Source organism: Meleagris gallopavo, chromosome 17 (assembly GCF_905368555.1).
Source record: "Meleagris gallopavo chromosome 17, MGAL_WU_HG_1.1, whole genome shotgun sequence".
Lineage (NCBI taxonomy): Eukaryota > Metazoa > Chordata > Aves > Galliformes > Phasianidae > Meleagris > Meleagris gallopavo.
In genome coordinates this window covers 1-26,584 of record NC_139420.1, presented here as the reverse complement: position 1 = coordinate 26,584, position 26,584 = coordinate 1, and the positions used below count along the sequence as shown (strand labels likewise).

The 26,584-nt window shown below is 52.8% G+C and overlaps 3 long non-coding RNA genes across 4 annotated transcripts; all 3 read left to right on the top strand.

Moving 5' to 3' along the window:
- Nucleotides 1-501: 501 nt before the first annotated feature.
- On the top strand, nucleotides 502-8,169 carry LOC109369026 (uncharacterized). Of its 2 annotated transcripts, XR_014887052.1 has the most exons (8): nucleotides 502-588; nucleotides 1,443-2,442; nucleotides 2,581-2,915; nucleotides 3,097-3,306; nucleotides 3,580-3,728; nucleotides 4,387-4,472; nucleotides 6,043-6,126; nucleotides 7,509-8,169. It is a non-coding gene; the product is annotated as an uncharacterized LOC109369026 (long non-coding RNA). The 2 variants fall into 2 exon arrangements; XR_014887053.1 differs by lacking the exons at nucleotides 502-588; nucleotides 1,443-2,442; nucleotides 2,581-2,915; ... (1 more) ...; nucleotides 3,580-3,728; nucleotides 4,387-4,472 and adding an exon at nucleotides 5,812-5,958.
- Nucleotides 8,170-14,429: 6,260 nt separating this feature from the next.
- LOC146543154 (uncharacterized) lies at nucleotides 14,430-15,385 on the top strand. Its single transcript, XR_014887065.1, has 3 exons — nucleotides 14,430-14,898; nucleotides 15,022-15,047; nucleotides 15,148-15,385. It is a non-coding gene; the product is annotated as an uncharacterized LOC146543154 (long non-coding RNA).
- Nucleotides 15,386-21,681: 6,296 nt separating this feature from the next.
- Nucleotides 21,682-26,489, top strand: LOC146543153 (uncharacterized). The gene is made up of 3 exons (XR_014886931.1): nucleotides 21,682-23,213; nucleotides 23,463-24,047; nucleotides 25,004-26,489. It is a non-coding gene; the product is annotated as an uncharacterized LOC146543153 (long non-coding RNA).
- The last annotated feature ends 95 nt before the right edge of the window (nucleotides 26,490-26,584 follow it).

The window sequence follows — 26,584 nt, the reverse complement described above, 5'->3', positions numbered from 1 at the left end:
AGCTGCCATTGGCAAGATGGCCCGAGAGCTGTGCGGATGCATCTGGCTCAGCTGCAGCTTTTCATCTGCCCTTTCCTGGTCCTCCTGCAGCCGGACAGATTGCCCACAAGGGCACGGGGTCCGCAGACCCTCCCCGGTCAGCTGCAGCAGTCGCTCCTGCCAGCACTCCCTTTCCCCCCGACCATTCCCGTTTGGCAGGCTGGAGCCCTGCGCGGCAGAGGAGGAGAGAGCTGCAGGCAGACGGAAAACGGGGTGCCGGGATTCCTCCAGCCCGCTGCCAGATGTCTTCTCTGGCATTTTGGGGGTGGGCAGGGGAGCGTGGGAGCAGCCTGGAGGCTCTGGGCAGGCGGGAAGGAAGCAAAGGTGCAGCTGCAGGCAGCGGGTTCTGAGCTGGAGCAGCGCGGCCAGGCACGGCTGCACAGCTCACAGCCTGGGCACGCGGAGGGAGTTGGTCCAGCTGAGGGCTGCAGGGCTGTCCTTACCAAGCGCTCCCCCGTCCCGCAGGTCTGCAGCAACTGCACCAGTTGCTCGAGCTCTTCCCACTGCGGGAGCTCGGAAGTGACAACAAGCCTGACCCAACCCAAGCAGGTAATGACAGCATGCACACCCAGTGCAGATCTGGTAGTCTGCAGTCCTCCCAGAGCTTGTTGCTGCTTTTTAGGCTGCTCTGCAGCTATGCTGTCCTTCCCCCTTCGTTCCCCTATGTCTTGCCCCCTTCCTTCGCCCCGTGCCTTCCCCATTCCTTTTTCAGGCTTTCTCCTTTCTTTCCTCGCTTCCTTCCCCACGCCTTCCCCCTGCAATGGCCCCCTGTTCTGCTGCTCTTCTCAGCTGATGATCCTTAAAGCACGCTTTTCAAAGGCATTGGATCAGACCGCATCCTGTCACTGATTTAAAAAAAAATCAACGAGTACAGCATTATGTTTGGATAACAAACTCTAAGCTGCGTGAGGACCAACAGCAGCTCCTCGCCCTGGAGTGTCACCATCACCTACCTGTTTCTCTGGGGCTCGGGACTGATGTCTGAGCCGAAAGGCCACACGCTGCCGCACAGGCAGGTGCCAGGTTCACCCACCAAGGACACCAGACCCTAAAATGATTTCACCATGGGCTTTAATTGCTGTGCGAGTAGATGACGCGCGTTTCTCACTGGGGAGCTGTAAGCTGAGCCCGGCAGTTTGGCAGGCAACACTCGCTCCGTTCACACCGGTAATCTCAGCCCTTTTGCTGCACACGCAGCTTCTCAGCATCTTGCTGAGATTTCGGTATTGAAATCTGTGCTCCCCTGTTTGTTAGAAATGTCACCGATTGCCACTGGAATCCAAGTATGTGGACCTTCCCAGCTGGTCTGTTGATTAAACCCCCTTGCCCTTAACCAGACAGGCAGACCCAATTGGCTGCCGGTCATTCCTTTTTTTTCTTTTTTTTCTCCTTTATGCTTTTAGGGGAACTCTGAGATGGCAGCCTGAAGCAGTGATGGAGCACCTGGTGAGGGGTGTAGCCCTGCAAGCACAGGTGGAAGCGGTGCACGTGTGGGACCAGATGGGGCTGAGCCTGGCTGCACCCCTCCCTCTCCTCATTTAAGGGCTGGCAGCCCCAAAGGCAGGGTTTCTTCCTGGAGATGCCTCCTGTGGATTGCTGGGTGAGCTCTAGTTCTTGGAAAGAGGTGAGTGATTCTTTCTTTCTTTCTTGCAGGGTTCTGATCTGTGCCTTTCTGTGGGGCTCCTAAGCTGGTTTACAGTAGCTGTGTCTGCTCTGCCCCTCCTCATGCTGCCTTCCATTTGTTCTCTGAGGGGAGCAAAGGGGTTATCTGCCTTTTTCTGAAGCAGTCATGGAGGGACTGATGCTTGTACCTTTCTTTTGCTCCCATCTGTTTCTGGAATGCTTCCATCAGCCCCAAGGTAACGCTGGTCATCTGGCTGAGCATTGCAACTCTGGTAATGCCTGGAGCTGGTGCACTTTTCCGCAAAGGGATTCTGTGTTCTCCAGGTTTCCTCTGCAGCTCTTGTTCAGCTCAGTACCTTCTCGTGAAGTCTCTGTTCCTTCTTTCATGGTTCTCGTTGTGGAATCTCCACCCTAGGACTCCAAACTGGGTTTGTCTGCTACCACGTTGTCCCAGCCTGTTTTATGACACGTCCCCTCTGCGTCCCCCTCCACGTTCCCTCTGTGTCCTCGCGTCCCGCTCGTGTCTCTGTGTCCTCCCTGTGTCCTCTGCCCACGTCCCCTCTGTGTCCCCTGTGCCACATATTCATTCCACCCCTGCTGAGTATTGTTTAAGGGCACGTGTTTAAATTATGTTCCGCGTCTCTTTGGCTCTTGTTCTGTTTTGCAGACAGACAGAAGGCTTTCTGGGGCTGCTCTGGTTAGTGCTTTAAGCTCTGTGAAATCTGTGGAGCAGACAGTGGAACACCATGAAGCCCCTGTTTGTGCGTCACTGGTATGCAGGTGGGTTTTGTGATGGCTGTGGGATGCTCACTTAGAGATGGAATGGGGGCTGCAGGGGGCTCGCCTCGCTCCATGGGGTTTATTCTTCCAGCCAAATAAGCTCCATGTGCTTTGTGTCATCGTGCCTCACGGCTTCAGGTATCGTGCCATAGACTCCTTGGAGTCGGAACGGATCGTTTATGATGATCTAGTCCCACTCCCCCACGATGAACAAGGACACCCACAGCTAGACCAGGCTGCCCAGAGCCTGATCCAGCCTAACCTTGGAAGGGACAGGGCGTCCACCACATCTCCGGGCAGCCTGTTCCACTGCACAGAATGACAGAATGGCCCGGGTTGGAAGGGACCTTGAGGATGACGAGTCTCCAACCCCCCTGCCACACGCAGGGCCACCGACCTCCCCATGTCACAGCAGCTCAGGCTGCCCAGGACCCCATCCATGCTGGCCTCGAACACCTCCAGGGATGGATGAGGTATCTACAGCCTCTCTGGGCAGCTGTTCCAGCACCTCACCGCTCTCATAGTGAAGAACTTCCCCCTGACATTCAACCTTAATCTTCCCTTCCTCAATTTAAAACTGTTTCCCCTTGTCCCCTGCTGTAAAAGATATTTTCCTTACATCTAACCTGAATTTTCCCTCCTTCTTTCCTTTAGCTCCCCTTTAGGTATCGAAAGGCTGTTACCAGGTCACCTCGGAGCCTTCGCTCCTCCGCACTGAACAGCCCCAGCTCTCTTAGCCTGTCCTTGGAGGAGAGGTGTTTGATCCTTTGGTTCTTTGTGTTTTGGGGCCGTCCTCTGGATGTGCTCCAACGGGTTCGTGTCCCTTCTGCCCTGAGGACTCTTCGTATGGACACAGCGCTCCAGGTGAGGCCTCTTCAGCACAGGGCAGAGGGGCAGGATCACCTCTCCTCACCTGCTGACCGGAGCCTGTCTGGGTCCCTCTGGCTGGCGTCCCGTCCCTCTGCTGTGTCGCTGCTCCCCACAGCTCGGTGTCATCAGCAAATTTTCTGAGGGTGCGCCCGGCCTCGCCGGTGCTGTCACTGATGAAGATGCTGAAGAGTCCCAGCCCCAGCACGGACCCCTTTGGGAAGTGCAGGCGGGGGATATCAGTGGCTCTTTGCTCGTCTGTTGATGCAGTGACACCGCCATAGGCAGCCGCCAGGTTGGTCAAGCAGGATTTACCCTTGGTGAAGCCGCACTGGTTCTCCTGTATCACCTCCCTGTCATTTGTGTGCCTTAGCGTGACTTCCACGAGGATCTGCTCGGTGCTCTCTCCCAGCACAGAGGTGAGACTGTTATGTTGGTAGTTCCCAGGATCGTTCTTTCTTCCCTTCTTAAAAATGGAGCATTCAAATTCAAACCAGCATTTAAATTTACGGAGCCTTCAGATGCAGGCGAGCTCTGGATTTCCCAGAGAGCTTTTTGGCTCTTCTGCACGTTCCATGGCATTGGTGCCACTCTGGACCCCCACTCACTCAGCATTCAAATCCGGTTGTACTGGCATTTCTTCCCTTGTCCCCATTTCCTCCTGTCCCAGTCCCTGTTTCCTCCCACGTCCCCATTTTCTCCCTCCCTCGTCCCATTTTCCTCCCATTCCAATTCCATTTGTTTTTCCTGTGTTGCCTGGTGGCGCTTCGTTGGAGTTTCCCGGCTCCAAATGCGCACTTCTGACCACGAGTGATGCTAAAAGCAGAGGTGGGCTCCCAAACAGGCTTTTGCTGAGTGCTGTCCATGCCTTGGGGTTTCCGGTATCACCAGTAATCCTTTCTAACCGCTGTTGTTCAGTGCTGCATGGGAAGCTTTCTTCTTCCTTTCCAGGATCAGTGCCTCCACCACCAGATGCTGTAGGCGTTTTGGGCTGCCCGAGTTCCCACATTGAACGTGTGCTGTTCCTCGGAAAGGTGTGGACATGAGCAGACATGTGGATCTCTTCACTCCTTCCAGATGTGCCGAGTCCAGCGCCAGATGCTGTTGGCCTTCTGGGCCCCCCTGAGTTGCTGCGTTGGCTGTGCCCTGATCCTTGGAGCGGGGTAAGTGACACCGCTGTCCCTACCGGAAGGCGGTCTTCGCTTTCCTTGTCCTGGGGTTAGGGTCCCTATCCCCCCCCGGCCCCTTTCCTGCCTTTTCCCCCCCCTGTTTCCCGCCTTTCCTGCCTTCCTTTCCTGCCTTTCCCCGGCCCCTTTCCTGCCTTTTTCCCGCCTTCTCCCCCGGCCCTTCCTGCTTTTTCCTCGCTTTTTCCCGCCCCTTTCCTGCTTTTCCCCGGCCCCTTTCCTGCCTTTTTCCCCGGCCCCTTTCCTGCCTTTTTCCCCGTCCCCTTTCCTCCTTTTTTCCCGGCCCCTTTCCTGCCTCCTTTTCCTCCTTCGCCCCTTTCCTCCTTTTTCCCACCCCTTTTCCCTGCCTTTTTTCCCTCCCGCTTCCATCCTTTCCTCCCTTTCCTCCCCTTCCTGCTTTTCCCCCATCTTTCCTTCCCTTTTTCCGCTTCCTCTTTCCCCCTTTCCGCCCTCTTTCCTGCCTTCTTTCCTCCGCCCTTTCCCCCTTTTTCCTCCCTTTTCCCCACTTTCTCCCTTTTCCCTTTCCCTTTCTTCCCCTTTTTCCCCCCTTTCCCCTTTTCCACCCTTTCCGCCTTTTCCCTTTCCCGCCCTTTTCCCCTTCGCCTCTTTTCCCCCCCCTTTCCGCTTCCCTTCCCTTTCCGCCTTCTTTTTCCGCCCTTTCTCGCCTCCTTTCCAGCCCTTTTCCGCCCTTTTCCGCCCTTTTCCGCCCTTTTCCGCCCTTTTCCGCCCTTTTCCGCCCTTTTCCGCCCTTTTCCGCCCTTTTCCGCCTTTTCCTCCGCCCTTTTCCCCTTTCCCCCTTTTCCGCCCTTTTCCGCCCTTTTTCCCGCCCTTTTCCCCCTTTTTTTTCCTTTTCCCTTTTCTCCGCCCTTTTCCGCCCTTTTTCCCTTTCCCCTTTTCCCCTTCCCCTTTTCCGCCCTTTTCCCCCCTTTTGCTTTCCCCTTCGCCCTTTTCCCCCTTTTCCGCCCTTTTCCCTCCCTTTTCCGCCCTTTTCCGCCCTTTTTCCGCCCTTTTCCCCGCCCTTTTCCGCCCTTTTCCCGCCCTTTCCGCCCTTCCGCCCTTTTCCCCCTCCGCCCTTTCCGCCCTTTTCCCCCCCTCCGCCCTTTTCCCCTCCGCCCTTTTCCGCCCTTTTCCCCCTTCCGCCCTTTTCCCCCTTTCCGCCCTTTTCCCCCCCGCCCTTTTCCCCCTTTCCCCTTTCCCCCGCCCCTTTCCCCCCCGCCCTTTCCCCCCGCCCCTTTCCCCCCCGCCCCTTTCGCCCCCCCCGCCCCTTTCCCCCCGCCCCTTTCCCTCTTTGCCTCCTCCCTCCCCGTTCAAGCCCCGCCCCCCAGGCCCTCCCCTGCTGCACAGCTGGATGCCATCAAGCCGGCAGTGGGACTGGAGGGAGCCACAGCCTGGCCTGAGCTCATTGAAGGGCTGGCAATCGCAGGGCACGCATCTCTGCCCGGGCTTCCTGTGTCACTGGGGTTGGGTGAGTGCTGAGCTTTGGGAGGGACCGAGTTTTTGGCGTTCTGCTCCATGCTGAGCTGTTGGCTTGTTGCTTTGTGTTTGGCAGAAGATTCCGGATCCCCATTCTTCTTCCGAGAAGCGGCGTGAGGGCTCCAACAAAGACTTTGGTGGACACTGCCGCGCTTGGCAGGCAAGCTCTGGATTTCCCAGAGAGCTTTTTGGCTCTTCTGCACATTCCATGGCGTTGGTGCCACTCTGGACCCCCACTCACTCAGCTTTCAAAGCCTGTAGTCCTCATGTTTTCTTCCCCTCCCAGTCCCCATTTCCTCACATTTCAGTCACTTTTTTCTCCATCGTCCTATAATCTTCCCATCCCAATTCCATTTTCATCCCTCATCCCCTTTTCCACCCATTTCATTTCCCGTTTCCTCCCATCCCAATTCCTTTCTCCCTCCCTTTCTCCTGTAGTCTCCCTTCATGCCCCCCTGTCCCCCTTTCTTCTCCACCCCCCGCCCTCATTTCCCCTTTTCCCTCCCTGTCCCCTCCCCATCCCCATTTCCTCCCTTCTCCCTCCCTGTCCCAATGCCCATTTTCCTCCCCATCCTTTTTTACCCTTTCCTCTTCCTCGTCCCCTTTCCCTTTTCCCTCCAGATCCCCTTTTCTGGCCCTGTTCTCCATTCCCCTCTTCTTTTCGGCCCCTTTTCCCCCTCCTTTTCCTCCCCCCGACCCCTTTTTTCCTCCCCTTTTTCCTCTCCTTGTCTCCCTTTCCCTTTTTCCCCCCCTTTTCCCCTTCCCGTTCTTGTTTCCCTTTCCCTCCCTTTCCCCCCCCCCCTTTTCTTTCCCCCTTCTTTTTTGCCCCCCATCCCCAGTTCCCCTTTCCCCCCCGTCCACTTTTTCTCCCATCACACTTCCCTTTTCCTCCCCAACCCTTTTCCCCCATCCCAATTCCCTTTTTCCACCTTGTCTCCTATATTTCCTACCCTGTCCCCGTTTTCTCTCCCCCCAATTCCTGTTTCCTTCCTCTTGTCCTTTCAGTTCTTTTTCCTCTTTTATCCCGGTCCATTTGCTCACTGTCCCTCTTCTTTCTCACTCTCCTCCTCCTTCTCCTCCTTTTTCCCATTCTGTTTTTCCCTCCTTTCCATTTCCCATTTCAGTTCTTCCTCCCCTTCTTCTTTCTCTGTGATTCTCCTTCTTTCTCAGTTCCATTCCAGCCCTTTTCCTCTTCATTCCTTTTTCTCTTCCTCCTTTTCCTTCCTTCTTCCTTCCTTTTCCGCTTCCATTTCCCATTCTTCTAATCTCTTTCCCATTCCTTTCCTTCTTTTTTTTTTTTTTTTTTTTGACTTTTCTCTCTCAATTTCTTTTGCATTTTCTTTTATTTATTGAGGACCCTCCCCCCCCCCTTGGCCACTCCCAATTCTGTTTTTCCCCCCTTGTCCCCTTTTCCCCTTCTCCCCCCCCCCCCCCCCCTTCTTCCTCCCATCCCAATTCCATTCCCCCCCGTCCCTTTTTTCCCCTTTTCCTGGGGGTCTTTCTCCAGACAGCGTTGTTACCTATTCTGTCTCTGGAATGCAGGGTAGCGTGCTGGACGGTAAAGCCACCAATTAACAGAGAAGCAGCAGATTGGTGGCTGGAATTCTGGAGTTGTAGCTGATAGGACGACTGGCTGCAGTGAGTCAAGCATCCTTCAGCTTGATCCAGGTCCAAGAATGCGCAGCCAGAAAGTCGTGTGGCCTTCGTCAGAAGAGCACCAGGTGAGCCCTGAGAGATACACGTGTGTGTCACAGAACTGAGACTGGGGGCGAGGACAGAAGCCAGTCCTTTTGGGGACTGGCTGTAATAACCCGACCTGTGCTTGGACTTCCACCAGACTGTGAGCTCGGGCTTTACAGGCTCGAGACGGAGCTGACGCAGAGACCTCTGGGTTTTCAAAGAGGAACCAGAAGGCTGAGAAGCGGGTGCTTCGCTGGGCGCTTTTCCTGGCTGTCCTACTGAAGGATTCTGCCTGTCCGTCGGCACGTCTGGTTGGTTTGGCTGGCGCTGGGGAGCTCGGTGCTCATGACTGCAGTTCTTTGTGATACGGAGCTGCGCCATTTGCTGCCCCGACCAACTGCACGTGTTGTTGGAAGAGAGTACTCTGTGCATTTTAGTTTTCTCTTTCATGCTTTTGAAGTGAGAGTGGTATATGCCTTCAAGCAGGTAGCATATAAAATAAATTTCTTTTATTTCCTTTTTTTCCCTTGGAGCAGTGGTTTGGGAAAACATGGATGCTTTCTTCTGTGCCGCTGTGTTTCCCTTATAGCGGTGTTCTGGGAGTGGCTTGTGTTGTTGATTTTCAATACTGAAGGAACATAGCATTCTTTTTATTCTGCCTACGTAGAACTCCCTTTGTTTCCTCTGTAGTTTTGAGTTGTGCTCTAGAACAGAATGTTCAGCTGCATCTAGAAGAGTTGCCAAAGAGGAGCCTGGGGGCAGATGGATCTGGATTTCCCAGCCGGAGGTCATAAAGCTCCTTGCCTCCTCACGAAGCGTTCTCATTGTTCTTAGGCAGTGTTCTGTGCTACTGCTGTGCTGAGGCTTTTATGACAAATCCATTCTCTGTTTCCCAAAGGTGATGCTGAGACGCTCGCCTCACGATGACTTAAGCATACCTCACATTTCATATTAATTCTTCCTTTCGGTCAAAAGCAGACCAAATCCTTGAAACCGTGCCTGGGAATCCCACTGTTCTTAAAACAGCTCAGCTGTGGTGCCCGCGGTCAGAATGCCCCGCGGCAGATCCTGGCACGGGTTGTGAGTGGAAGGACTGCCGACAAATCGCTCTGTGTCAGAACTGATATCGCAGTGGATATTTACAAGGCTCGGGAGCCCCGGATGGGATCTGAGAGTGGTGTGGCCAGATACGGAAGTTGTTACCGCTGTGTCTTTTTTTCTGGAAGTTGAATGTCTGTTTTGCATTGCAGTTGTTTTGCCACGTTAGCAACTGTCAATCGTTCCTAGCCATCCTTGGCTTCGCTGCGCACACCTGTCCAATTGATGCCAGCTTTTTCATCACCTCCGATGCCAAATAAAAAAAAAAATAAAAAAATAAAAAAAGACAAAATAAATTTGATGATTACTTACTTATTTACTTATTTACAGATATTCTGAAGCAGTTAGCAGAGGTTTGCTGGGTGTAGAGAAGCTTTCCTTGGTTATCTTCGTCTCCTTCCAACTGACGTAACTTGCTCCTCCCTCACCCCCCATCTAACTGCGTTCTCCTCTACCCTCAAGCCAAAGAGAGAAGGGAGCGCCAGAAGCAGCGGCGCGGCTCCGCGTCCACCTGGTCGTTGTTGCTGTTTCCGCGGTCTCCAATGCCCCTTTGTGGACAGTCGGTGGAATTGTGGCCGTGTGCATTCGGTGCTCGGGCATGCGCGGTGCGGTGCTGACGAGGGGCATCCTGGCTTAGAAACGGGAAAATATCGCTGAGCCGGCGGTCCAAGAATCCAATGCTTGCCCGTAGCCGTAGTGGTTTGTGGAAACAGTTGCTATGTCTAAGTTGACGGGCGCATTTGCTATTAGCTGGAGGACTGATGACCATAGAGAGCAGCGGATTCGCTGCGCACAGCGTTTAGGACGGCACTTCCGCATTTGTACACACGTGTTGTGCTGCTGGCGGGACTCGGCGGCAGACCGCGGTAGTTCCGTGCAATGGCCACGAGGTGGCAGCAGAGACCGCGGAAAGACCTTTTCTGACAGCTTATAAACGGGAGTCGGCGGCAAACAGTGGCAGTTCCGTGTAATGGCCACGAAGTGGCAGCAGAGACCACGGAAAGACTTTCTCTGATGGATTAAAAGCGGAACTCGGCAGCAAACAGCAGCAGTTTCGTGCAATGGCCACGGGGTGGCAGCAGAGACCACGGAAAGAACTTTTCTGACAGCCTTATAAGCGGGACTCGGCAGCAGACAGCGGCAGCTGACTGGGAGGAGCAGCATCCCGGGCTGAGCTCATTGAAGGGCTGGCAATCACAAGGCTGGCATCTCTGCCTGGGCTTCCAGTTTCACTGGGGTAGGGTGAGCTCTGAGCTTGAGGAAGGACTGAGTTCTAGGCGTTCTGCTCCATGCTGAGCTGTTGGCTTGTTGCTTTGTGTTCGGCAGAAGGTTCCAGATCCCGATTCTTCTTCCAAGAAGTGGCGTGAGGACTCCAAGAAAGACTTCGGTGGACAACGACACGCTTGGCAGGCAAGCTCTGGATTCCCAGAGAGCTTTCTGGCTCTTCTGCAAGTTCTCTGGGATTGGTGGCTGTATGGGACAGCTGAGGCAAGCAAAGAATCAGCCATGGGAGCACAGGTGAAGGCAATTTATCTCTGCTGCAGGAAGGGGCGGAGCCTGGCTCCACCTCTCCTAGACCCATTTAAGAACTGACTGCTAGTGGGGAAGGATCTCTTCTGGAGATCCACTCTATTGGAGTTTTCCTTGTGAGCCCATGTTACGGGTCAGTCTATCTATCCTTTCTGTTTCCGGCTTTGGTGTAATAACATTATACCTTAGCTTCCTGTTATACCATAACATCGGTATATCCATTAATTGTACAGGGGCACACTGGACTCCCACTCATTACGCTTTCAAGGCCTGTTGTCCTGACATTTCTTCCCTTGTCCCCATGTCCTCGCGTCCCAGTCCCTGTTTCCTGCTTTGTCCCCATTTTCTCCCTCCCTTGTCAACTTTTCCTCCAAATTAATTTTTATTTCTGTGTTAGCCGTTGGTGCCTCGTTGGAGTTTCCATGATCCAAATGCAGACTGCTGACCAAGAGAGATGCCAGAAGAAGAGGCAGGCTCCAAAACAGGCTTCTCCTGAGTGCTGTCCATGACTTGGGGTTTTTGGAGTTACCGCAGTTCATTTCTAACCCACATTGTTCAATACCGTATGGGAAGTTTTCTTATTTCTTTCTAGGATTGGTGCCTCCACCACCACATGCTGTAGGCGTTTGGGCTGCCTGAGTTCCCGCGTTGAACGTGTCCTGTTCCTCAGTAAGGTGTGGACGTTAGTAGACACGAAGATCTCTTCACTCCTTCAGATGTGCCCAGTCCTCCACCAGATGCTGTTGGCCTTGTGGGCCCCCCTGAGTTGCTGCGTTGGCTGTGCCCTGATCCTTGGAGCGGGCTAAGTGACACTGCTGTCCCTACCGGAAGGCGGTCTCTGCTTTCCTTGTCCTGTGCCCAAACGCTTGCAGTGTGGAACTGCGGCCTTCGCGAGCGGTGCCAGGACTTGAGCGAGGCTCTTGGTGGAAGCAGCAGGAAACTGCAGCCGGAGGTGGATGCCAATATTCACTGCTTAATCTCTGTGCTGAGGTACGTTGATCCCAGACGTGTCCTGTTTAACCTGCTCGCTGAGGACCTCTGGGCTTGTTGTCGGATGTCCCTCGTGCTCACGTTGCTTTCACTGGGTGTTTTTCCTTTCCCCATCTTCAGGTCTTGCCATTGCTGATGGGATGTCAGTGCCATGTCCCAATGTCGTCTTCTTTTCTGCTTGGGTCAAAGCATTTTCTACCCCTTTTGATCTGTTTTTCTTCACTTTTTTCCATGTTGCCCCTTGGCGCATCATTGGAGTTTCCTGGATCCAAATGCACTCTTCTGACCACGTGTGATGCCAAAAGAAGAGGCAGGTCTCAAACAGGCTGTTGCAGAGTGCTGTCCATGACTAGGGGTTTCTCGATTCACCAGTATTCTTTTCTGCGCGACGTTGTTCAGTCCTGCATGTGAAACTTTTTTTTCTTTCTAGTATTGGCGTCTCCACCACCACATGCTGTAGGTGTTTTGGGCTGCCCGGGTTCCCGCGTTGAACATGTCCTGTTCCTCGGAAAGTTGTGGACGTTAGTAGACACGAAGATCTCTTCATTCCTTCAAGATGTGCCTAGTCCTGCATCAGATGCTGTTGGCCTTGTGGGCCCCCCTGAGTTGCTGCTTTGGCTGTGCCCTGATCCTTGGAGCGGGCTAAGTGACACTGCTGTCCCTACCGGAAGGCGGTCTCTGCTTTCCTTGTCCTGTGCCCAAACGCTTGCAGCGTGGAACTGCAGCCCTCGCGAGCGGTGCCAGGACTTGAGCCATGCTTGTGGTAGACGTTGCAGGAAACTGCAGCCAGAGATGGATGCCAATATCTACTGCTTAGTCTCTGTGCCGAGGTACGTTGATCCCAGACGTGTCCTGTTTATCACGCTCGCTGAGGTCCTCTGGGCTTGGTGTCGGATGTCCCTCGTGCTCACGTTGCTTTCACCGGGTGTTCTTCCTTTCCCCATCTTCAGGCCTCCCCAGTGCTGATGGAATGTCAGTGCCATGTCCCAATGTCTTCTTCTTTTCTGTTTGGATTCAACAGCATTTTCTACCTTTTTGATCTGTTGTTCTTCTTTTTTTTCCATGTTGTCCGTTGGCGTTTCGTTGGAGTTTCCTGGATCCAAATGCACTCTTCTGAGCATGTGTGATGCAAAAGAAGAGGTAGGTTCCCAAACAGGCTTTTGCTGAGTGCTGTCCATGACTAGGGGTTTCTGATTCACCAGTATTCTTCTCCGCGCCATTGGTTCAGTACTGCATGTGAAGCTTTCTTCTTTCTTTCTCGCATTGGTGCCTCCACCATCACATTCTGTAGGCATTTTGGGCTGCCCGAGTTCCCGCGTTGAACGTTTCCTGTTCCTCGGAAGGTTGTGGACGTTAGTAGACACGAAGATCTCTTCACTCCTTCCAGATGTCCCAGTCCTCCACCAGATGCTGTTGGCCTTGTGGGCCCCCCTGAGTTGCTGCGTTGGCTGTGCCCTGATCCTTGGAGCGGGCTAAGTGACACTGCTGTCCCTACCGGAAGGCGGTCTCCGCTTTCCTTGTCCTGTGCCCAAACGCTTGCAGCGTGGAACTGCAGTCCTCGCGAGCGGTGCCAGGACTTGAGCCACGCTTGTGGTAGACGTTGCAGGAAACCGCAGCCAGAGCTGGATGCCAATATCCACTGCTTAGTCTCTGTGTTTAGGTACGTTGATCCCAGACGTGTCCTGTTTAACCTGCTCGCTGAGGACCTCTGGGCTTGGTGTCGGATGTCCCTCGTGCTCACGTTGCTTTCACCGGGTGTTCTTCCTTTCCCCATCTTCAGGCCTCCCCAGTGCTGATGGAATGTCAGGGCCATGAGCCAATGTCATCTTCTTTCCCGTTTGGATTCAAGAGCGTTTTCTATCTTTTTGATCTGTTTTTCTTCTCTTTCTTCCACGTTGTCCCTTGGCGCTTCGTTGGAGTTTCCTGGATCCAAATGCACTCTTCTGAGCATATGTGGTGCCAAAAGAAGAGGTAGGCTCCCAAACAGGCTTTTGCTGAGTGCTGTCCATGTCTTGGGGTTTCATGATTCACCAGTATTCGTTTCCGCGTGACATGTTCAGTCCTGCATGTGAAGCTTTCTTCTTAGTTTCTTGGATTGGCGCCTCCACCATCACATTCTGTAGGCATTTTGGGCTGCCCGAGTTCCCGCGTTGAACGTTTCCTGTTCCTCAGTAAGGTGTGGACGTTAGTAGACACGAAGATCTCTTCACTCCTTCAAGATGTGCCTAGTCCATCCACCAGATGCTGTTGGCCTTGTGGACCCCCTGAGTTGCTGCGTTGGCTGTGCCCTGATCCTTGGAGCGGGCTAAGTGACACTGCTGTCCCTACCGGAAGGCGGTCTCTGCTTTCCTTGTCCTGTGCCCAAACGCTTGCAGCGTGGAACTGCAGCCCTCGCGAGCGGTGCCAGGACTTGAGCGAGGCTCTTGGTGGAAGCAGCAGGAAACCGCAGCCGGAGGTGGATGTCAGTATCCATTGCTTAGTCTCTGTGCTGAGGTACGTTGATCCCAGACGTGTCCTGTTTAACCTGCTCGCTGTGGTCCTCTGGGCTTGGTGTCGGATGTCCCTCGTGCTCACGTTGCTTTCACTGGGTGTTCTTCCTTTCCCCATCTTCAGGTCTCCCCAGTGCTGATGGAATGTCAGTGCCATGAGCCAATGTCGTCTTCTTTTCTGTTTGGATTCAACAGCGTTTTCTACCTTTTTGATCTGTTTTTCTTCTCTTTCTTCCACGTTGCCCCTTGGCGTTCGTTGGAGTTTCCTGGATCCAAATGCACTCTTCTGAGCATGTGTGATGCTCAAAAGAAGAGGTAGGTTCCCAAACAGGCTTTTGCTGAGGGCTGTCCATGACTAGGGGTTTCTCGATTCACCAGTATTCTTCTCCGCGCATGTGTTCAGTACTGCATGTGAAGCTTCTTCTTTCTTTCTGCATTGGTGCCTCCACCATCACATTCTGTAGGCATTTTGGGCTGCCCGAGTTCCCGCGTTGAACGTTTCCTGTTCCTCGGAAAGTTGTGGACGTTAGTAGACACGAAGATCTCTTCACTCCTTCCAGATGTGCCCAGTCATCCACCAGATGCTGTTGGCCTTGTGGGCCCCCCTGAGTTGCTGCGTTGGCTGTGCCCTGATCCTTGGAGCGGGCTAAGTGACACTGCTGTCCCTACCGGAAGGCGGTCTCCGCTTTCCTTGTCCTGTGCCCAAACGCTTGCAGCGTGGAACTGCAGTCCTCGCGAGCGGTGCCAGGACTTGAGCCACGCTTGTGGTAGACGTTGCAGGAAACCGCAGCCAGAGCTGGATGCCAATATCCACTGCTTAGTCTCTGTGTTTAGGTACGTTGATCCCAGACGTGTCCTGTTTAACCTGCTCGCTGAGGACCTCTGGGCTTGGTGTCGGATGTCCCTCGTGCTCACGTTGCTTTCACTGGGTGTTTTTCCTTTCCCCATCTTCAGGTCTCCGCAGTGCTGATGGAATGTCAGTGCCATGTGCCAATGTCGTCTTCTTTTCTGTTTGGATTTAACAGCATTTTCTACCCCTTTGATCTGTCTTTCTTCTTTTTTTTCCACGTTGCCCGTTGGCGCTTCGTTGGAGTTTCCCGGATCCAAATGCATTCTTCTGAGCACGTGTGATGCCAAAAGAAGAGGTAGGCTCCCAAACAGGCTTTTGCTGAGGGCTGTCCATGACTAGGGGTTTCTGGATTCACCAGTATAGTTTTCTGCGCGACGTGATTCAGTCCTGCATGTGAAGCTTTCTTCTGTATTTCTAGGATTGGAGCCTGCACCACCACATGCTGTAGGTGTTTTGGGCTGCCCGGGTTCCCGCGTTGAACGTGTCCTGTTCCTCGGAAAGTTGTGGACGTTAGTAGACACGAAGATCTCTTCACTCCTTCCAGATGTGCCCAGTCCTCCACCAGATGCTGTTGGCCTTGTGGGCCCCCCTGAGTTGCTGCGTTGGCTGTGCCCTGATCCTTGGAGCGGGCTAAGTGACACTGCTGTCCCTACCGGAAGGCGGTCTCCGCTTTCCTTGTCCTGTGCCCAAACGCTTGCAGCGTGGAACTGCAGTCCTCGCGAGCGGTGCCAGGACTTGAGCCACGCTTGTGGTAGACGTTGCAGGAAACTGCAGCCAGAGATGGATGCCAATATCCACTGCTTAGTCTCTGTGCCGAGGTACGTTGATCCCAGACGTGTCCTGTTTATCACGCTCGCTGAGGTCCTCTGGGCTTGGTGTCGGATGTCCCTCGTGCTCACGTTGCTTTCACCGGGTGTTCTTTTTTTTCCCATCTTCAGGTCTCCCCAGTGCTGATGGAATGTCAGTGCCATGAGCCAATGTCGTCTTCTTTTCTGTTTGGATTCAACAGCGTTTTCTACCCCTTTCATCCGTTCTTCTTCTCTTTCTTCCACGTTGCCCGTTGGCGTTTCGTTGGAGTTTCCTGGATCCAAATGCACTCTTCTGAGCACGTGTGATGCCAAAAGAAGAGGTAGGCTCCCAAACAGGCTTTTGCTGAGTGCTGTCCATGACTAGGGGTTTCTGGATTCACCAGTATAGTTTTCTGCGCGACGTGGTTCAGTACTGCATGTGAAGCCTTCTTCTTTCTTTCTCGCATTGGTGCCTGCACCACCACATGCTGTAGGTGTTTTGGGCTGCCCGGGTTCCCGCGTTGAACGTTTCCTGTTCCTCGGAAAGTTGTGGACGTTAGTAGACACGAAGATCTCTTCACTCCTTCCAGATGTGCCCAGTCCTCCACCAGATGCTGTTGGCCTTGTGGACCCCCTGAGTTGCTGCGTTGGCTGTGCCCTGATCCTTGGAGCGGGCTAAGTGACACTGCTGTCCCTACCGGAAGGCGGTCTCTGCTTTCGTTGTCCTGTGCCCAAACGCTTGCAGCGTGGAACTGCAGTCCTCGCGAGCGGTGCCAGGACTTGAGCGAGGCTCTTGGTGGAAGCAGCAGGAAACCGCAGCCGGAGGTGGATGTCAGTATCCATTGCTTAGTCTCTGTGCTGAGGTACGTTGATCCCAGACGTGTCCTGTTTAACATGCTTGCTGTGGTCCTCTGGGCTTGGTGTCGGATGTCCCTCGTGCTCACGTTGCTTTCACTGGGTGTTCTTCCTTTCCCCATCTTCAGGTCTCCCCAGTGCTGATGGAATGTCAGTGCCATGAGCCAATGTCGTCATCTTTTCTGTTTGGATTCAACAGCGTTTTCTACCTTTTTGATCTGTTTTTCTTCTCTCTCTTCCATGTTGTCCGTTGGCGTTTCGTTGGAGTTTCCCGGATCCAAATGCACTCTTCTGAGCATGTGTGATGCTAAAAGAAGAGGTAGGTTCCCAAACAGGCTTTTGCTGAGGGCTGTCCATGACTAGGGGTTTCTTGATTCACCAGTATTCTTCTCCGCGCTATGTGGTTCAGTACTGCATGTGAAGCCTTCTTCTTTCTTTCTCGCATTGGTGCCTCCACCATCACATTCTGTAGGCATTTTGGGCTGCCCGAGTTCCCGCGTTGAACGTTTCCTGTTCCTCGGAAAGTTGTGGACGTTAGTAGACACGAAGATCTCTTCACTCCTTCCAGATGTACCCAGTCCTCCACCAGATGCTGTTGGCCTTGTGGGCCCCCCTGAGTTGCTGCGTTGGCTGTGCCCTGATTCTTGGAGCGGGCTAAGTGACACTGCTGTCCCTACCGGAAGGCGGTCTCCGCTTTCCTTGTCCTGTGCCCAAACGCTTGCAGCGTGGAACAGCAGTCCTCGTGAGCGGTGCCAGGACTTGAGCCACGCTTGTGGTAGACGTTGCAGGAAACCGCAGCCAGAGGTGGATGCCAATATCCACTGCTTAGTCTCTGTGCCGAGGTACATTGATCTTTGACGTCTCCTGTTTAACACGCTCGCTGAGGTCCTCTGGGCTTGGTGTCGGATGTCCCTCGTGCTCACGTTGCTTTCACCGGGTGTTCTTTTTTTTCCCATCTTCAGGTCTCCCCAGTGCTGATGGAATGTCAGTGCCATGAGCCAATGTCGTCTTCTTTTCTGTTTGGATTCAACAGCGTTTTCTACCCCTTTTCATCCGTTTCTTCTTTCTTTCTTCCACGTTGCCCGTTGGCGTTTCGTTGGAGTTTCCTGGATCCAAATGCACTCTTCTGAGCACGTGTGATGCCAAAAGAAGAGGTAGGCTCCCAAACAGGCTTTTGCTGAGGGCTGTCCATGACTAGGGGTTTCTCGATTCACCAGTATAGTTTTCTGCGCGACGTGGATTCAGTACTGCATGTGAAGCCTTCTTCTTTTTCTCGCATTGGTGCCTGCACCACCACATGCTGTAGGTGTTTTGGGCTGCCCGTGTTCCCGCGTTGAACGTTTCCTGTTCCTCGGAAAGTTGTGGACGTTAGTAGACACGAAGATCTCTTCATTCCTTCAAGATGTGCCTAGTCCTGCATCAGATGTTGTTGGCCTTGTGGACCCCCCTGAGTTGCTGCGTTGGCTGTGCCCTGATCCTTGGAGCGGGCTAAGTGACACTGCTGTCCCTACCGGAAGGCGGTCTCCGCTTTCCTTGTCCTGTGCCCAAACGCTTGCAGCGTGGAACTGCAGTCCTCGCGAGCGGTGCCAGGACTTGAGCCACGCTTGTGGTAGACGTTGCAGGAAACCGCAGCCAGAGCTGGATGCCAATATCCACTGCTTAGTCTCTGTGTTTAGGTACGTTGATCCCAGACGTGTCCTGTTTAACCTGCTCGCTGAGGACCTCTGGGCTTGGTGTCGGATGTCCCTCGTGCTCACGTTGCTTTCACTGGGTGTTTTTCCTTTCCCCATCTTCAGGTCTCCCCAGTGCTGATGGAATGTCAGTGCCATGTGCCAATGTCGTCGTCTTTTCTGTTTGGATTTAACAGCATTTTCTACCCCTTTGATCTGTCTTTCTTCTTTTTTTTCCACGTTGCCCCTTGGCGCTTCGTTGGAGTTTCCCGGATCCAAATGCATTCTTCTGAGCACGTGTGATGCCAAAAGAAGAGGTAGGCTCCCAAACAGGCTTTTGCTGAGGGCTGTCCATGACTAGGGGTTTCTGGATTCACCAGTATAGTTTTCTGCGCGAGTGATTCAGTCCTGCATGTGAAGCTTTCTTCTGTATTTCTAGGATTGGTGCCTGCACCACCACATGCTGTAGGTGTTTTGGGCTGCCCGGGTTCCCGCGTTGAACGTGTCCTGTTCCTCGGAAAGTTGTGGACGTTAGTAGACACGAAGATCTCTTCACTCCTTCCAGATGTGCCCAGTCCTCCACCAGATGCTGTTGGCCTTGTGGGCCCCCTGAGTTGCTGCGTTGGCTGTGCCCTGATCCTTGGAGCGGGCTAAGTGACACTGCTGTCCCTACCGGAAGGCGGTCTCTGCTTTCCTTGTCCTGTGCCCAAACGCTTGCAGCGTGGAACTGCAGTCCTCGCGAGCGGTGCCAGGACTTGAGCCACGCTTGTGGTAGACGTTGCAGGAAACTGCAGCCAGAGATGGATGCCAATATCCACTGCTTAGTCTCTGTGCCGAGGTACGTTGATCCCAGACGTGTCCTGTTTATCACGCTCGCTGAGGTCCTCTGGGCTTGGTGTCGGATGTCCCTCGTGCTCACGTTGCTTTCACCGGGTGTTCTTTCTTTCCCCATCTTCAGGTCTCCCCAGTGCTGATGGAATGTCAGTGCCATGAGCCAATGTCGTCTTCTTTTCTGTTTGGATTCAACAGCGTTTTCTACCCCTTTGATCTGTTCTTCTTCTCTTTCTTCCACGTTGCCCGTTGGCGTTTCGTTGGAGTTTCCTGGATCCAAATGCACTCTTCTGAGCACGTGTGATGCCAAAAGAAGAGGTAGGCTCCCAAACAGGCTTTTGCTGAGTGCTGTCCATGTCTTGGGGTTTCATGATTCACCAGTATTAGTTTTCGCGCGACGTGGTTCAGTACTGCATGTGAAGCCTTCTTCTTTCTTTCTCGCATTGGTGCCTGCACCACACATGCTGTAGGTGTTTTGGGCTGCCCGAGTTCCCGCGTTGAACGTTTCCTGTTCCTCGGAAAGTTGTGGACGTTAGTAGACACGAAGATCTCTTCACTCCTTCCAGATGTGCCCAGTCCTCCACCAGATGCTGTTGGCCTTGTGGACCCCCCTGAGTTGCTGCGTTGGCTGTGCCCTGATCCTTGGAGCGGGCTAAGTGACACTGCTGTCCCTACCGGAAGGCGGTCTCTGCTTTCCTTGTCCTGTGCCCAAACGCTTGCAGCGTGGAACTGCAGTCCTCGCGAGCGGTGCCAGGACTTGAGCGAGGCTCTTGGTGGAAGCAGCAGGAAACCGCAGCCGGAGGTGGATGTCAGTATCCATTGCTTAGTCTCTGTGCTGAGGTACGTTGATCCCAGACGTGTCCTGTTTAACATGCTCGCTGTGGTCCTCTGGGCTTGGTGTCGGATGTCCCTCGTGCTCACGTTGCTTTCACTGGGTGTTCTTCCTTTCCCCATCTTCAGGTCTCCCCAGTGCTGATGGAATGTCAGTGCCATGAGCCAATGTCGTCTTCTTTTCTGTTTGGATTCAACAGCGTTTTCTACCTTTTTGATCTGTTTTTCTTCTCTCTCTTCCATGTTGTCCGTTGGCGTTTCGTTGGAGTTTCCCGGATCCAAATGCACTCTTCTGAGCATGTGTGATGCTAAAAGAAGAGGTAGGTTCCCAAACAGGCTTTTGCTGAGGGCTGTCCATGACTAGGGGTTTCTTGATTCACCAGTATTCTTCTCCGCGCTATGTGTTCAGTACTGCATGTGAAGCCTTCTTCTTTCTTTCTCGCATTGGTGCCTCCACCATCACATTCTGTAGGCATTTTGGGCTGCCCGAGTTCCCGCGTTGAACGTTTCCTGTTCCTCGGAAGTTGTGGACGTTAGTAGACACGAAGATCTCTTCACTCCTTCCAGATGTCCCAGTCCTCCACCAGATGCTGTTGGCCTTGTGGGCCCCCTGAGTTGCTGCGTTGGCTGTGCCCTGATCCTTGGAGCGGGCTAAGTGACACTGCTGTCCCTACCGGAAGGCGGTCTCCGCTTTCCTTGTCCTGTGCCCAAACGCTTGCAGCGTGGAACAGCAGTCCTCGCGAGCGGTGCCAGGACTTGAGCCACGCTTGTGGTAGACGTTGCAGGAAACCGCAGCCAGAGGTGGATGCCAATATCCACTGCTTAGTCTCTGTGCCGAGGTACGTTGATCTCTGACGTCTCCTGTTTAACACGCTCGCTGAGGTCCTCTGGGCTTGGTGTCGGATGTCCCTCGTGCTCACGTTGCTTTCACCGGGTGTTTTCTTTTTCCCATCTTCAGGTCTCCCCAGTGCTGATGGAATGTCAGTGCCATGAGCCAATGTCGTCTTCTTTTCTGTTTGGATTCAACAGCGTTTTCTACCTTTTATCTGTTTTCTTCTCTTTCTTCCACGTTGTCCCGTTGGCGTTTCGTTGGAGTTTCCTGGATCCAAATGCACTCTTCTGAGCACGTGTGATGCCAAAAGAAGAGGTAGGCTCCCAAACAGGCTTTTGCTGAGTGCTGTCCATGACTTGGGGTTTCTGATTCACCAGTATTTTTCTGCGCGACGTTGTTCAGTACTGCATGTGAAGCTTTCTTCTTTCTTTCTCGCATTGGTGCCTCCACCACATTCTGTAGGTGTTTTGGGCTGCCCGGTTCCCGCGTTGAACGTTTCCTGTTCCTCGTAAGGTGTGGACGTTAGTAGACACGAAGATCTCTTCACTCCTTCAAGATGTGCCTAGTCCTCCATCAGATGCTGTTGGCCTTGTGGACCCCCTGAGTTGCTGCGTTGGCTGTGCCCTGATCCTTGGAGCGGGCTAAGTGACACTGCTGTCCCTACCGGAAGGCGGTCTCTGCTTTCCTTGTCCTGTGCCCAAACGCTTGCAGCGTGGAACTGCAGCCCTCGCGAGCGGTGCCAGGACTTGAGCCAGTCTTGTGGAGACGAGCAGGAAACCGCAGCCGGAGTGGATGCCAATATCCATGCTTAGTCTCTGTGTTGAGGTACGTTGATCCCAGACGTGTCCTGTTTAACCTGCTCGCTGAGGACCTCTGGGCTTGGTGTCGGATGTCCCTCGTGCTCACGTTGCTTTCACTGGGTGTTTTTCCTTTCCCCATCTTCAGGTCTCCCCAGTGCTGATGGAATGTCAGTGCCATGAGCCAATGTCGTCTTCTTTTCTGTTTGGATTTAAACGCGTTTTCTACCTTTTTGATCTGTTTTTCTTCTCTTTCTTCCACGTTGCCCGTTGGCGCTTCGTTGGAGTTTCCCGGATCCAAATGCATTCTTCTGAGCACGTGTGATGCCAAAAGAAGAGGTAGGCTCCCAAACAGGCTTTTGCTGAGGGCTGTCCATGACTAGGGGTTTCTCGATTCACCAGTATAGTTTTCTGCGCGACGTGATTCAGTCCTGCATGTGAAGCTTTCTTCTGTATTTCTAGGATTGGTGCCTGCACCACCACATGCTGTAGGTGTTTTGGGCTGCCCGGGTTCCCGCGTTGAACGTGTCCTGTTCCTCGGAAAGTTGTGGACGTTAGTAGACACGAAGATCTCTTCACTCCTTCCAGATGTGCCCAGTCCTCCACCAGATGCTGTTGGCCTTGTGGGCCCCCCTGAGTTGCTGCGTTGGCTGTGCCCTGATCCTTGGAGCGGGCTAAGTGACACTGCTGTCCCTACCGGAAGGCGGTCTCCGCTTTCCTTGTCCTGTGCCCAAACGCTTGCAGCGTGGAACTGCAGTCCTCGCGAGCGGTGCCAGGACTTGAGCCACGCTTGTGGTAGACGTTGCAGGAAACTGCAGCCAGAGATGGATGCCAATATCCACTGCTTAGTCTCTGTGCCGAGGTACGTTGATCCCAGACGTGTCCTGTTTATCACGCTCGCTGAGGTCCTCTGGGCTTGGTGTCGGATGTCCCTCGTGCTCACGTTGCTTTCACCGGGTGTTCTTCCTTTCCCCATCTTCAGGCCTCCCCAGTGCTGATGGAATGTCAGGGCCATGAGCCAATGTCATCTTCTTTCCCGTTTGGATTCAAGAGCGTTTTCTATCTTTTTGATCTGTTTTTCTTCTCTTTCTTCCACGTTGTCCCTTGGCGCTTCGTTGGAGTTTCCTGGATCCAAATGCACTCTTCTGAGCACGTGTGATGCCAAAAGAAGAGGTAGGCTCCCAAACAGGCTTTTGCTGAGTGCTGTCCATGTCTTGGGGTTTCATGATTCACCAGTATTCGTTTCCGCGTGACATTGTTCAGTCCTGCATGTGAAGCTTTCTTCTTTGTTTCTTGGATTGGCGCCTCCACCATCACATTCTGTAGGCATTTTGGGCTGCCCGAGTTCCCGCGTTGAACGTTTCCTGTTCCTCAGTAAGGTGTGGACGTTAGTAGACACGAAGATCTCTTCACTCCTTCAAGATGTGCCTAGTCATCCACCAGATGCTGTTGGCCTTGTGGACCCCCTGAGTTGCTGCGTTGGCTGTGCCCTGATCCTTGGAGCGGGCTAAGTGACACTGCTGTCCCTACCGGAAGGCGGTCTCTGCTTTCCTTGTCCTGTGCCCAAACGCTTGCAGCGTGGAACTGCAGCCCTCGCGAGCGGTGCCAGGACTTGAGCGAGGCTCTTGGTGGAAGCAGCAGGAAACCGCAGCCGGAGGTGGATGTCAGTATCCAACGCTTAGTCTCTGTGCTGAGGTACGTTGATCCCAGACGTTTCCTGTTTAACATGCTTGCTGTGGTCCTCTGGGCTTGGTGTCGGATGTCCCTCGTGCTCACGTTGCTTTCACTGGGTGTTCTTCCTTTCCCCATCTTCAGGTCTCCCCAGTGCTGATGGAATGTCAGTGCCATGAGCCAATGTCGTCTTCTTTTCTGTTTGGATTCAACAGCGTTTTCTACCTTTTTGATCTGTTTTTCTTCTCTCTCTTCCACGTTGCCCCTTGGCGCTTCGTTGGAGTTTCCCGGATCCAAATGCACTCTTCTGAGCACGTGTGATGCTAAAAGAAGAGGTAGGTTCCCAAACAGGCTTTTGCTGAGGGCTGTCCATGACTAGGGGTTTCTCGATTCACCAGTATTCTTCTCCGCGCTATGTGGTTCAGTACTGCATGTGAAGCCTTCTTCTTTCTTTCTTGTATTGGTGCCTCCACCATCACATTCTGTAGGCATTTTGGGCTGCCCGAGTTCCCGCGTTGAACGTTTCCTGTTCCTCGGAAAGCTGTGGACGTTAGTAGACACGAAGATCTCTTCACTCCTTCCAGATGTACCCAGTCCTCCACCAGATGCTGTTGGCCTTGTGGGCCCCCCTGAGTTGCTGCGTTGGCTGTGCCCTGATCCTTGGAGCGGGCTAAGTGACACTGCTGTCCCTACCGGAAGGCGGTCTCCGCTTTCCTTGTCCTGTGCCCAAACGCTTGCAGCGTGGAACTGCAGTCCTCGCGAGCGGTGCCAGGACTTGAGCTACGCTTGTGGTAGACGTTGCAGGAAACCGCAGCCAGAGCTGGATGCCAATATCCACTGCTTAGTCTCTGTGCCGAGGTACATTGATCTCTGACATCTCCTGTTTAACACGCTCGCTGAGGTCCTCTGGGCTTGGTGTCGGATGTCCCTCGTGCTCACGTTGCTTTCACCGGGTGTTCTTCCTTTCCCCATCTTCAGGCCTCCCCAGTGCTGATGGAATGTCAGTGCCATGTGCCAATGTCGTCTTCTTTTCTGTTTGGATTTAACAGCTTTTTCTACCCCTTTGATTTGTTTTTCTTCTCTTTCTTCCATGTTGCCCGTTGGCGCTTCGTTGGAGTTTCCCGGATCCAAATGCATTCTTCTGAGCACGTGTGATGCTAAAAGAAGAGGTAGGCTCCCAAACAGGCTTGTGCTGAGTGCTGTCCATGACTAGGGGTTTCTCGATTTACCAGTATACTTTTCCGTGTGACGTTGTTCAGTCCTGCGTGTGAAGCTTTCTTCTGTATTTCTAGGATTGGTGCCTGCACCACCACATGCTGTAGGTGTTTTGAGCTGCCCGAGTTCCCGCATTGAACGTTTCCTGTTCCTCGGTAAGGTGTGGACGTTACAAGACACTAAGATGTCTTCACTCCTTCCAGATGTGCCCAGTCCTCCACCAGATGCTGTTGGCCTTGTGGGCCCCCCTGAGTTGCTGCGTTGGCTGTGCCCTGATCCTTGGAGCAGGCTAAGTGACACTGCTGTCCCTACTGGACGGTGGTCTCTGCTTTCCTTGTCCTGTGCGCAAACGCTTGCAGCATGGAAGTGTGGCCCTCACGAGTGGTGTCAGGACTTCAGGCAGTGTCTTTGTGGACCCAGCAGGAAACCGCAGCCGGAAGTGGATGCCAATATCCACTGCTTAGTCTCTGTGCTGAGGTACGTTGATCCCAGACGTGTCCTGTTTAACCTGCTCGCTGAGGACCTCTGGGCTTGGTGTCGGATGTCCCTCGTGCTCACGTTGCTTTCACCGGGTGTTTTTCCTTTCCCCATCTTCAGGTCTCCCCAGTGCTGATGGAATTTCAGTGCCATGTGCTAATGTTGTCTTCTTTTCTGCTTGGTTCAACAGCATTTTCTACCCCTTTGATCTGTTTTTCTTCTCTTTCTTCCATGTTGCCCCTTGGCACTTCATTGGAGTTTCCCGGATCCAAATGCACTCTTCTGACCACATTTGGTGTCAAAAGAAGAGGTAGGCTCCCAAACAGGCTTTTGCAGAGTGCTGTCCATTACTAGGGGTTTCTCGATTCACCAGTATAGTTTTCTGCGCGACGTGATTCAGTCCTGCATGTGAAGCTTTCTTCTTTGTTTTTAGGATTGGCGCCTCCACCACCACATGCTGTAGGCATTTTGGGCTGCCCGGGTTCCCGCGTTGAATGTGTCCTGTTCTTCGTAAGGTGTGGATGTTACTAGACACGAAGATCTCTTCACTCCTTGCAGATGTGCCAAGTCCGCCAGATGCTCTTGGCCTTGTGGGCCCTCCTGAGTTACTGCGTTGTCTGTACTCTGATCTTTGGAGCGGGCTAAGTGACATTGGTGTCCCTACCGGAAGGCGGTCTCTGCTTTTCTTGTCCTGTGCCCAAACGCTTGCAATGTGGAACTGTGGCCCTCACAAGTGGTGCCAGAATTTTAGCGGGCTCTTGGTGGAAGCAGCAGGAAACCGCAGCTGGAGGTGGATGCCAATATCCATTGCTTAGTCTCTGTGCCGAGGTACCATGATCCCAGACGTTTCCTGTTTAACACGCTTGCTGAGGTCCTTTGGGCTTGGTGTCGGATGTTCCTCATGCTCATGTTACTTTCACCGGTTGTTCTTCCTTTCCCCATCTTCAGGTCTCCCCAGTGCTGATGGGATGTCAGGGCCATTTACCAGTGTCTTCTTTTCTTTTTGTTCAACTACATTTTGTTAGGATTTGTTCTGTTTTTGTTCTTTGTTCTCATTTTCCATGTTGACCGTAGGGCTTTTGTTGGATTTTCCTTCTTCTAAGTGCAATGTCTTGGCTAGTTGTGATGCTAAAAGAAGATGTAGGTTTCAAAACATTCTTCTGCTGAGTGCTGTCCATTAATTGAGGATGGTTTAATGACCAGTCCTGTCCCCCAGTAATGTTTTTCTATACTATATGTGAAGGTTTTTTCTTTCTTTTCTGTTTTTGGTGACCGATGGCATTGGCCTTTTGCATTTGGTGTATTGTTGCATTGCTTGTCTCGTTATCCTGGTGAAGGCTATATTATTACTTCATTATGAGTTGATGGTAATCATTAATAATTTTGCTTTGTATTGAACACGTTGAAGTGAAGAGGTGTGCCTTGCGCTAGTGATTTGTATCTTCCATTTGTGCTCTTGTTGTGTAGTTTTGGAGACATCTGAGACCGACCGTTAGCAATATTCACTCCTCTTTTTGACTGGCATGCTATGTTGATCCCTGTGTTTGTGTTTGTTCTTGCTGAGGTCCTGTCGACTTGGTTTCGGTTTTCTCTTGTGCTCAGTTTGGTTTCACTAACTTTTCTTGCTTTGTTCTGTGTTTCCTGCTGCAGAAATCGCTCTCTTGCCTGAAGGGGAGGAGCTGCTGCTGCAGTCTATTTTTTTGTTCCTCTGCTGACTAAGAGGAATCCGTGAACAGTGACTGGATTTTTCAGCAGTTTGATAGCGAGGCAGTTTTGCTGTCAACAGAATTACAGGTTAATTTCTCGATGATGAAGTGCATGTGGAATTAGATTCTTGAGAGGAAAAAGACTTTGTGATTTCTTCTTCATTCTTCCCCATTGATTTTTGCGTTGTTCTGTGCGTGTATTGTGCAGCTTCCTGGAGCCTATGGAAGTTACCTTACATTCTGTAATAACAAATACTGTGTAGTTTCATAGTATTTGTGATGGCAATCATACAGATAGTAGCTCATCA